Raw genomic sequence first — 12,963 nt, forward strand, 5'->3', positions numbered from 1 at the left:
ACGGACTTCAATTACTTAAAAATCTACTCCAAATCAATTTTAAAGAACTTTAAACCTTCAAATACTTGATTTTCACTATTAACCGCCAAAATGCTCCCGAGTTATCCAAAACCCGAATCGAACATACACCCAAATCCGAAATCATCATACGAACCTATTGGAACCGTCAAATCCCGATTCCGGGGTCGTTTTCTCAAAATATTGACCGAAGTCAAATTGACCTTTTAAGGCTAACTTAAGGAACCAAGTGTTCCGATTTCAACCCAAACATTTCCAAATACCGAACCAACCATCCCCGCAAGTCATAAATCATTAAAAGTACATACGGAAAGTTCTATTTTAGGGAACGGGGTTCTAAAAGTCAAAATGACCGATTTGGGTCATTACCGAGAATGTGGAGAGAGAATTAAGAATTTTGTGAGAGAATTTTGTGGAGAGAGAACTGTGCGGTAATTTAGTGAGAAAATAAACTGAAAGAATGTGAGAGAAAAATATTAGACACCATATTTTATAGCTTAACCGTAGGGAGTGACCATAAATATATATTTTGCTATAAAAACTAAAAGATAAGTATATAAAATAATATTTTAAAAGGGTTTTTATTTATAATAAATAGGGTGTAAAGCTTTGCTATAGGAGGTAAAATTTTTATTTTATTTCTATTACAAAATTTTCATTTATTTAGAATTCAAATTTTAAATAAACAGGTGTGTCTACAAATACTGGAACTCAGCTCTACGAAGTGACTATAAAACTCTACAATATATATGTAGGTTTTGTTGTATCCTATCCTAAAAATTAATTTTATGGCTCGGAGCCTTTTCTAATTCTGCTTTATTCTACTGCTACTTATTTATTTTTATTTTTTTAAGAATTCTACTGCTACTTGATAACAGGTAAGAATATGAATGATGATCCTTCTGCAGTGGGCTTAGGAATTTGCCCACTTTCGTATGAATACAAGGTGGTTGTTCTTGATAATACAGAATCAGATAAGATTAAACCTTCGATTTTCACTATTGGAAAAGACTATTTATGGAGGTCTTTGAAAGAAATTCCACATCATATTCTTGCGGAAGTTCAGACATTTGCATATGTAAAGGGGGTATTATATTGGTACACAAAGACTTGTACTTCTACCCATTATCTTACATATGAAAGTAAGACGACAAAAACCCTCATTTGTTTTGATGTTACTAAGGAAGAATTTGATATAATTGTGGTTCCTTTTGAAAGCCTAAAACAACAAGTAATAAGTATAGGAGAAAAGGGAGGAAGGCTTTGTTTGGTGATCATAAGTTATGGTCCGATTTGCTCCCTCTTGATCAAGGTATATGTTGCCCATAATATGAATGATTTGAGTAGCTTAAATTCGTGGAACAAAGAGTTAACTGTGACTGCTCCTAGTCAGGGCCGGCCTCATGGCCAAGCAAGTAAAGCCGTTGCTTAGGGGCCCTTATCTGTAGGGGCCCCAAAATTTTCTAACAGTTAATGTATTTGTTTATTTTTTTAACAATATTAAGTATTTGAAAAGAAAAAAAATGCAAGTTTCAAAGAAAGGGGGCCGTTGCAGAACAATTGAAAAATGAATATATTTTTGGGATCTATGCCTTATTTACGCCTGAACATTCCACAATCTTGCCTTATTTATGTACCATCGCTATTATAAATGGGCTCACATTCTTTTATCTCTTTTTATCTTTCTCTGCAAAAGTTTATTAACTTTTACTCTTCTATTGTTTGTTTGGCCTTCTCTACATTCCAATCTCATTGAGTCACTATCACAGAATAAAAGAGCAGAACACAAGTACCATCTGTTTTATTTGTTCTCAAGTATTTTGGCGTGACATCAAGAATTTTGAAGTAGCAAAAGCCTATCAAATTATCTATTTTGTTGAATCAGGTTTGATTGTTCTATATTTTATTATTTGCATCTACTTTTTTAATTTTTTGGATATATTTTCTTTGTAAGTATATATTGTATTTTTAGTTATTTATTAGAGGTTTAATATATCAATTAGAAAATATGAATCCAGATGTTCAAAGGATTAAAGCTCTAATACAATCCCAAAAAGGAGCACTTGATAAATTTGTAGCGAATAGTAAAAATTCTAAATCTTTGAAATATGATAGTCACTATGATATTGATGGTTTAGACTTATTTTCTGAATTAAAAGTTTTAAGGGAAATAATACATGTAGAAAATGATACTCTAATCGATATACTTAATCATATAAAAAGACTTGATTCTTTTCCAAATGCTTATATTGCTTATAGAATAGTGTTAACAATTCCTGTAACTGTTGCCTCAGCGGAAAGAAGTTTTTCAAAATTAAAATTAATAAAATCTTATTTAAGATCAGCAATGTCTCAAGATAGATTAAATAGATTAGTTATATTATCAATTCAAAATAAATTATTAGAAGAAATCGATTATAAACAAATTATTAATAATTTCGCATCTCAAAAAGCTAGAAAAATAAATTTCAAATAAAATTATGAATTTTCTTCTACAACAAATATCTTAAGGCCCCTTATCGAAGTTTGGATTTAGACCACAAATATCATTGAGCCGCCCCTACTCCTAATATTGCATATAACTTAGAATTAGAATTTGTGCACATCATAATTGTTACAGATGAGATTTTGGTGATTCAACTTGACGAGAGAGGCGTTGGGTTTTTCGATGTTGCAACTGGAAAGCTGTTGAGTTTATATTATGTGCCTTTTCAGGGAACGGCAATCCCTTATGTGCCAAGTTTGGTCGCTCTTCGACATCGCCCACTGCTTGCTTCCTCCTTTTAAAATAATCTATGGTTACTTTAAATACGATATTTGTTTTGATTGTTAGTTAAATTTTATTGTATCGTATCGTTAAATTCATCGTAACATAACGACGAAATGTGTCACTTTATGTAACGACCGATTTGGTGTGGTCGCATAGTTACCTTATCTTTTTCTCTCATCTCACCTTAATTATTATTAAATAATTTTATTTTATCATTTACCATATCTTTTATATAATAATTTTATCCCGTATCATAATTTTTCTTTATAATATTGCAAGTTTTGTTGGTGCGTGATATCATCAAACAACGACAAACGATACAATCTATCCAAACGTTATATTCATCAAACGATACAGTACAATACAATACAATACAATACGATACGATACATTATAAAACGATATGTATCAACCATCCAAACAAGCTGTTAGGTGCTAGACTTAATTTGATTTGCTCCTATCATAATCATTTTTTGTTTACTTAATAGCTGATCAAATATTTAATGTTATGTCTACCTTGTCAAAAATGTCTCATGCTATCCGGGGCGTTAAAAATTTCTATAAGTAAAAAGAGCGTATAACATTTTCATGAAAAAATCCCATTCTTTACTAGAGCAGAGTATACACTATACGCATACAAGGCTTGCTGACTATGCTGTTTTGAGTTACTCCTATGTTGTTTGAATTGACTCAATTTGAGTGCTCCTATTTTTAGTGAATTATTTTGAATAGCAATAGCTAAAAGGTGGGAAGGTCAAATATTCAAATAATTGACAAAATAGTACCTTAGATAATAACAAAACTAGTAACATCGAGTTCGTGCACTTCTGCAACTAATTTAATGTCAATAAGAAACAAAATAAGCATCTAAGAATATATTTTTGGAAAAAATATTACAATAACAACAAATCCAGTACTGTAAAACCACAAATAGGATCTGGAGAGAATAATATATAGACCCTACTCTTTCCGGACATTAATTAGTATAAGAGTGAAAAGATATTCATGACGTTTGATCGTGCCAAACCACTAAAATACACATACATAAAGGACGTACTAGGCAGAAGAGATATAGAGAGAATTGCGAAAATTCATATTGAATAAGGGCCTCCTATAAACCTAATTCCCTAATAAAAGGATGCTAACTTTTAGAGAAAGAACTCAAGCAACTATATAAACCTTTTTTTGTTGTTGCTAGACTTAGCCATACAAAAGAAGGGACACTGATAAATAATGAAGAGATTTGCACAAAAGTACAACCCTAACACACAACATTGCATATATATAGCCATATTTTAATATTATTCATAACAAAGTAAGCAGAAAGGCAATAAAGTTGTTTTTTTCCTGTTTTTGAAGGGATATAGTATACAGACAATAAGAGAACGGTTGTCAAGAAAATAAATCAAATGAAAATACAGAAGAAAGCAAATAAGATATTCAACCTTCATGGATTATCCCAACCTTGCAAATCAAATTTTAGTTTGAATCAGTTTAGTTAGGCGTTCGGACATAAGAATTGTAAAATTTCGGTAAAAAATAAATTTTTTAAGTGAAAATAGCATTTGAAAATTAGAGTTATGTTTGGACGTGAATATAAATTTGTGCTGTTTCTGAATTTTTGTGAGTAATCTGAAGTGAAAATTTGTAAAAATAGCTTTTTGGAGTTTATCTACTTTTCCAAATATTTTGAAATTCATGTTCAAGTAAAAATCGAAAATTTCATGGCCGGAAAAAAGTGAATTTCTTTTTTGAAAAAAGGTAATCATTTTTTTATGGACAAACAAGCCCTAATTCTTTTTCCACACAAAACTTAATTCTTATATCAGCAAGTTTTCGAAAAGGATAGTTTCGTAGTTGGAGCTTAGAAAATGATTTATATAAGATAAATCTAAATAATTTTTATGTTCTGCATATTTTTACATATTTCAAATAAAAAAAATATTATAAGAAATATCAAATTATGGTGGATGTCTACTCTTCCTCTATGATCTTCATCTCAAATGCTTAATGACATATTTTCTTCACTTTTCATGCCTATATAAAAGCCTTGTAATAGATAGAAAAATATACACAATTGAAGAAAAAATAAGAATATCTTCTCTCTTTCTCTATATATCTCTTTGCTTGTTTTTTCTTATTCTATATTGTTACTTAATTTGAGTTATATTTTATAACACGTTATCAGCACGAAACTCTACCGTCTCAAGAAGCTCTTTGAGAAGACTAAGGTATAACTTTTCTCCTCTTTTAATTATGACTGATATTATGAAAAGAAAGTCTGTTGCCCTTGAAATTTCGGGCAAGAACTATATGACATGGGTGTTGGATGCTGAAATCTATTTAGATGCAATCGGTCTTGGAGACGCCATTAAAGACAAAAATAAAGCATCTACCCAAGATTGTGTTAAGGCCTTGATTTTCTTGCGCCATCATCTTGATGAAGGGTTGAAGATAGAATATCTCACAGTCAAAGATCCATTTGTTTTGTGAAATGGCTTAAAGGAAAGATATGACAACTTAAAGTTGGTCACTCTTCTACAAGCACAATATGATTGGGCTCATCTAAGGCTCCAAGACTTTAAGTCTGTTTTTGAATATAATTATGTGATATTCAGAATTACTTCTAAATTGAAACTCTATGGAGATACTATCACTGACTATGATATGCTTGAAAAACATTCACAACGTTTCATGCCTCCAATATAGTCTTGCAACAACAGTACCGAGAGAAAGGTTTCAAGAAGTATTCTGAATTGATTTCTCTTCTCCTTGTGGCTGAACGAAACAACGACTTGCTCATGAGAAATCACGAAAATCAAATCACTGGGTCTACACCATTGCCAGAAGTGAATGAGATGTATTCCCATTATTCTAAGCGTGGAAAAGATTGTGGCCCTGTTCGTGGTCGTAGCCGTGGCCAAGGAAGAAATTTTTCTGGTGTTAATCACCTCCAAAGAAAAATAACCACCAAAAGTGGAATGGGCCAAAGGCAAATGGTTCAGAAACTGAATATTATCGTTACGGTGAAAAAGGGCATTGGGCAAATATTTATCGCATACCAAAACGCACCATTTGCAGAGTGGTAACGGCTAGTTTTCAAAATGGGATATTAATGAGAATATTCTAGCGGATATTCTCTGCACTTGTACTATTATGTATATTAGGGGTATGTCTCATATATATAGAAAAAGAGACAATGATGTGGGGTATGTGACATTCATTAGATAAGAATAGACTTTTTATAAAAGATTCTCTCTATTTGAGCTTTATCAAGCATCTCTAAAGAATAAAGGCCCTGAAACTAATTTTGTCTATGTCAATAAATTTGACATCACCCACTTGGATGTGGCAGCTTTTTTTTAGCATCCTTTTTTTGGCAGACGTCTCTGTACCGATCCACGAGACTCTACTAAACTGGTTTGTGACTCATGACACCTATGAACCTAGAGCTTTGATACCAACTTGTCAAGACCCAATTCCCCTCCGTGTGACATCGTGACGGTACCTAGTCTCTACAACTAGGTAAGCCTAACATTTTACGGAATAGTAAAATAAAAATATAAATTTAACCAACTATTCAAAAATACACAACAAATTCCAAAACTCGGAACATCGTGAATCACAAACTACAGAAGGAAAAATCTAGTGTCTCTATACATCAGAATCTAACAAGGAAAATACAGAAGATAATGGACATAAGAAAGAGTAGAAGGGGACTCCGAGGTCTGCGGACGCGGCAGATATACCTTGAAGTCTCCAAAGCTGTCCCTGCTCACTGATAGTGCGGCTGATAAAGTGCACCTGAATTTGCACACGAAAAACATGTGCAAAGAGTAGCATGAGTACACCACAATCGGTACCCAATAAGTGCCAAGCCTAAACTTGGTCGAGTAGTGATGAGGTCAGGTCAGGGCCATACTGGTAAATATATAATAAAACAATATAGAGTGTAATACCGCAATAAAATAAAGGCTGAAATTTAACAACAACGAAATCATAGAAGGTAACAACGCAGTACACAGAAACACAACAAGGGATCTTCCGAGATACCGTCTCGTAGTCCCAAACGCAAATGTGCAGGGGGATATCCCGGAATACCATTCTATAGTCCCAAAGTAAATATGCAATACAGAGGGATATCCCGGAATACCGTTCCGTAGTCCCAAAGTAAATATGCAGTACAGTGAGATCTCCCGGAATACCGTTTCGTAGTCCCAAAGTAAGTATGCAATACAGGGGGATCTCCCAGAATACCGTTCCGTAGTCCCAAAGTAAATATGTAGTACATAGGGATCTCCCGGAATACCGTCCCGTAGTCCCAAAGTAAATATGCAGTATAGGGGGATCTCCCGGAATATCATTCCGTAGTCCCAAAGTAAATATGCAGTATATGGGGATCTCCCGGAATACCGTTCCGTAGACCCAAAGTAAATATGCAGCGCGAACGATAGAAATACAACTACATCATGAAATTCTTACGATTTAGACTAAGTACCAGTCAGGGAAGAAGTAGGAAATTCACTAAGCATGTTGCACAGAATACACATAACAATTAAGACACGTAGACATGTTGTATTAGACTAAACATGATAGCTACACATATTGGAATAACTCAATTAAGAATAAAAATAGATTAGTACCCATTAAAATGGTATAACTCAAAATAACAGGGAAAATATGTTACTGCTCAGTAAGAAAATTGGGTTTTTACCACAACTAGCCCGTGTACGTTCTCGTTACCTCACGTACACGGCACTCACATATCACAATAGTTTCAAATCTTAAGGGGATTTCCCCCATACAAAGTTAGGCAAGCCACTTACCTCGAACCAAGCTCAATCAATCGGTCACAATGCCTTTCCCACGAATATCCGGTTTCGAATGGCCCTAATCTAGCCAAAAGCAATTACATATCATAAATACAACAATATATGCTCATCTAATTAACGAAATCAACATTTTAACGAAAATTCTGAAATTAACTCAAAAATCATCCGTGGGGCCCACGTCTCTGAATCGGGTAAAAGTCATAAAATACGAAAGCCCGTTCACTCACGAGTCTAACTGTATCAAATTTACTAAAATCCGACACCAAATGGTACTCCAAATCCACAAATCAAACTTCCAAACCCCTAGCTTCAAATTCCCAATTTTCACCTTAAATACACACTAACTAGGTGGAAAAATACATGGGGAAGCAAGATTATTGATAAAAAATAAGCACAGGGGCCTCACCTCAAGAAACTCCTCTAAATGCTCTCAAGAAATCGCCAAACTCGAGCTCAAAATGTTGAAAATGAGCAAAAATCGCGAACCCTTGCATTTAAGTGTTCTGTCCAGAAATCTCGCACGTGCGGTCCATAGTCGCACCTACGGAATTTCCATCGCCCTGGCCCCTTCCGATTTTGCGCTCAATCTTACACATCTGCGGATGCGCAAATGCGGTTATACCTCCGCACCTGCGACCTCTGGCCTCTTCCTTCCAAACCGCACCTGCGTCCCTTGGCTCGCTTCTGCGGGCTTACACCTACGGTCAGTGTTGCGCAGGTGCGATTACACCTGGTGTAGCAGCTTCAGCTATTCTTCCAAAACCAAATTTGATCCGTTAACCATCCGAAACACACCCGAGACCCTCGGGACCTCAACCCAATATACCAACAAGTCCTAAAAAATCATACAAACTTAGTCGAGCCTTCAAATCACATCAAACAACGCTAAAATCACGAATCACCCTCCAATTCAAACTTAAAGAACTTGAAACTTCAAAATTCTACAACCGATGCCGAAACCTATCAAACCACGTCCGATTGACCCCAAATTTTGCACACAAATCACATTCAACATTACGGACCTATGCCAACTTCCAGAACCGAAATCCAACCTTGAAATCAAAAATTTCACTACCGGTCCAAAACTCCAAAAATTCAATTTTCGCCAATTCAAGCCTAAATAAGCTACGGACCTTCAAAACACAATCCGGATACGCCCCTAAGTCCAAAATTACCTAACGGAGCTAACGAAATCGACGGAACTCTATTCCGGAGTCGTCTTCACACAGTTCTGACTACGGTCAAAATCCTAAGACTTAAGCTCCCTTTTTAGGGACTAAGTGTCCCAAAACACTCTAAAAACTAAAACGAACTCTCCCGGCAAGTCACAAAAGTAGAAATAGATATGGGAGAAGCAGTAAATAGGGGATCAGGGCTATTACTCTCAAAATGACCGGCCGAGTCATTACATCCTTTCCCTCTAAAAATAATCGTTCGTCCTCGAACGAGCATAAAGACATACCTGAAGTGGTGAAAAGGTGATAGTAACGGCTGCGCATAACATTCTCGGTCTCCCAAGTCGCCTCCTCGACCGGCTGCCCCTTTCAATGAACCTTCACGGAAGCAATGTTCTTTGATCTTAGCTTTCTGACCTGCCTGTCTAAAATAGCCACTGGCTCCTCAACATAAAATAGATCATTGTCCAACTGGACTGAGCTGAAATCCAACACATGAGACAGATCGCTGTGATAATTTCGGAGCATAGAAACGTGGAATATCGGATGAACTCCTGCTAGACTGGGAGGCAAGGCAAGCTCATAAGCAACCTCCCCAACTCGACGCAACACCTCAAATGGACAATGAACCTTGGGATCAGCTTGCCCTTCTTTCCAAACCTCATAACACCCTTCATAGGCGAAACCCGGAGCAAGACTCGCTCTCCAACCATGAATGCCACATCGTGAACCTTCCGGTCCGCATAACTTTTCTGTATGGACTAGGCTGTGCGAAGTCTATCCTGAATCACCTTCACCTTTTCCAAGGCATCCTGAACCAAGTCCGTACCCAATAATCTGGCTTCGCCGGGCTCGAACCAACCCACTGGGGACCGACACCGCCTACCATACAGAGCCTCATATGGTGCCATCTGAATGTTGGACTGATAACTGTTGTTGTAAGTAAACTCCGCAAGTCGCAAGAACTGGTCCCAAGCACCCCCAAAATCTATCACACACGCACAGAACATATCCTCTAATATCTGAATAGTACGCTCGGACTGCCCGTCCATCTAAGGGTGAAATGTTGTGCTCAACTCAACCCGAGTACCCAACTCATGTTGTACAGCTCTCCAGAATCGTGATGTAAACTGCATACCCTGGTTAGAGATAATAGATACTGGTATGCCATGAAGCATGACAATCTCACAGATGTATATTCGAGCTAGCTGCTCGGAAGAATAGGTAGTCATCACAGGAATGAAATGAGCCGACTTGGTCAACCTATCCACAATCACCCAAACTGCATCAAACCTCTGCTGAGTCCAACCACAAAATCCATAGTGATCCGCTCCCATTTTCACTCCGAAATCTCTAACTTCTGAAGCAATCCACCTGGTCGTTGATGCTCATATTTTACCTTCTGGCAATTTAGACATCGAGCCACATACTCTACTATGTTCTTCTTCATTCTCATCCACCATTAATGTTGTTTCAAGTCTTGATACATCTTTGCGGCACCCGAATGAATAGAGTATCGTGAACTGTGAGCCTCCTGGAGAATCAACTCACGTAAACCATCTACATTTGGCACACATAGCCTGCTCTGCATCCTTAATGCACCATCATCTCCAATAGTGACCTCCTTAGCATCACCGTGATGGACCGTGTCCTTAAGGACAAGCAGATGGGGGTCATCATACTGACGCTCCCTGATACAATCATTAAGAGAAGACCAAGAGACCACACAAGCCAATACTCGACTCGGCTCAGAAATATCTAATCTCACAAACTGGCTGGCTAAGGCCTGAACATCCAACGCCAATGGTCTCTCTGCTGCTGGTAGATATGCTAAGCTCTCCAAACTCTCTGCCCGATGACTCAAAGCATCGGCCACCACATTGGCCTTCCCAGGGTGGTACAAAATAGTGATATCATAATCCTTAAGTAGCTCCAACCACCTCCGCTGACGTAAGTTAAGATCTTTCTACTTAAACAGATGCTGCAAACTCCGATGATCGGTGTAAATCTCACAAGGAACACCGTACAAATAATGCTGCCATATCTTCAAGGCATGAACAATAGCTGCTAACTCAAGGTCGTGGACAGGATAGTTCTTTTCGTGCACCTTCAGATGTCTGGACGCGTAGGAAATCACCCTACCGTCCTGCATAAACACCGCGCCGAGACCAATCCGCGATGCATCACAACATACAGTATAAGTCCCTGAACCTGTAGGTAATACCAATACTGGGGCTGTAGTCAAAGCTGTCTTGAGCTTCTGAAAGCTCTCCTCACATTCCTGTGTCCACCTGAATGGAGCACCCTTCTGGGTCAGCCTGTTCATAGGTGCAGCAATAGATGAGAATCCCTCTACAAAGCGACGGTAATACCCTGCTAAACCAAGAAAATTTCGGATCTTTGTAGCATAGGACGGTCTGGGCAAACTATGCACTGCTTCAATCTTCTTCGAATCTACATGGATCCCCTCACTTGTATATGATCCAAGAATGCCACTGAGTTTAGCCAAAACTAACACTTTGAAAATTTTGCATATAACTTCTTTTCTCTTAAGGTCTGAAGTGCAGTCCTCAGGTGCTGCTCATGATCCTCCCAGCTTCGGGAGTATACCAGAATGTCGTCAATAAATACAATGATGAATGAGTCAAGATAAGGCCGGAATACACTGTGCATCAAGTGCATAAAAGCTGATGGGGCATTGATCAGCCCAAAAGACATAACAAGAAACTCATAATGACTATATCTCGTCCTGAAAGCCGTCTTCGGGATATCTTGCTCCCGAATCTTCAACTGATGATATCCTAAACGTAAGTCAATCTTGGAAAACACTCTGGCACCCTGTAACTTATCAAATAAGTCATCAATACGAGGCAATGGATAGATGTTCTTCACTGTGACTTTGTTCAACTGGCGGTAATCAATACACATTCGCATAGAACCATCCTTCTTCTTCACAAATAAGACAGGAGCACCCCAAGGTGACATACTAGGCTGAATGAAGCCCTTATCAAGCAATTCCTGCAACTGCTCCTTCAACTCCTTTAACTCAGGAGAAGCCATACGATATGGAGGAATAGAGATGGGTTGAGTGCCAGGCAACAAATCAATGCCAAAATTAATATCTTTGTCGGGCAGCATGCCTGGAAGATCAGCTGAAAACACATCTAGGAAGTCCCTCACTACTGGAACTGACTCAACTGTAGGGGTATCAATTCTGACATCTCTCACATAAGCTAGATACGCGTCACACCCTTTCTCAACCATTCGTTGAGCTTTAAGAAAAGAAATAACTCTGCTGGGAGTATACTCTAAGGTACCTCTCCAATCTAATCGCGGTAAACCTGGCATAGCCAGCATCACGATCTTAGCGTGACAATCAAGAATAGCATAATGGGGAGACAACCAGTCCATGCCCAAAATAATATCAAAGTCCACCATGTTGAGCAATAATAAATTGGCTCTGGTCTCAAAACCACTAAGAGCAAACAAACACGACTGATACACGCGGTCCACAATAAGAGAATCTCCCACATGAGTAGACACATAAATAGGGGAACTCAAAGAATCCCAAGATACGCCCAAATACGGGCAAAATAAGAGGACACATAAAAATATGGAGAGCCCGGGTAAAATAATACTGACGCATCTCTATGACAGAAATAATACCTGTAATGAGAGAATCAGAAGCAATTGCCTCTGTACGAGCAGGAAGTGCATAATATCTGGCATGGCCTCCCCCTCTAGGGCGACCTCTACCTCCATCTCGAGCTGTCTGAGCAGGTGGGGTGGCAGCTGGTGCTGTAATCATAGCCCAAGGACCCGGTGGAGCACGTTGTGGCTGAGAAGTCTGTGAAGGTGCACCCCTCCTAATCCTGGGGCAATCCCTCACCACATGGGAGGGCGTGGCTGTTGTGACTGGCTCGGGCCAGGTCTGCTGGACTGGCCGCTAGGAACACCCTGTACAGGAGGCATACTAGATACTGGCGGTTCATAATAAGGCTCCCGGGGTCTAGAAGGAGCTAGAACACCGTTGGCGGCTGGAAGAGCTGAATGAACAGAGCGGATCACATAACCCCTACCATGGCGAGCTGCTGGTGCATGAGCTCCAGAATAATAACAAGCCTCTCGAGACCTCTTGGCCTCCCTCTCCTCTCTATCCCGGGCAAAC

The sequence above is a fragment of the Nicotiana tabacum genome, chromosome 22 (genome assembly GCF_000715075.1).
Source record: "Nicotiana tabacum cultivar K326 chromosome 22, ASM71507v2, whole genome shotgun sequence".
Classification (NCBI taxonomy): Eukaryota; Viridiplantae; Streptophyta; class Magnoliopsida; order Solanales; family Solanaceae; genus Nicotiana; species Nicotiana tabacum.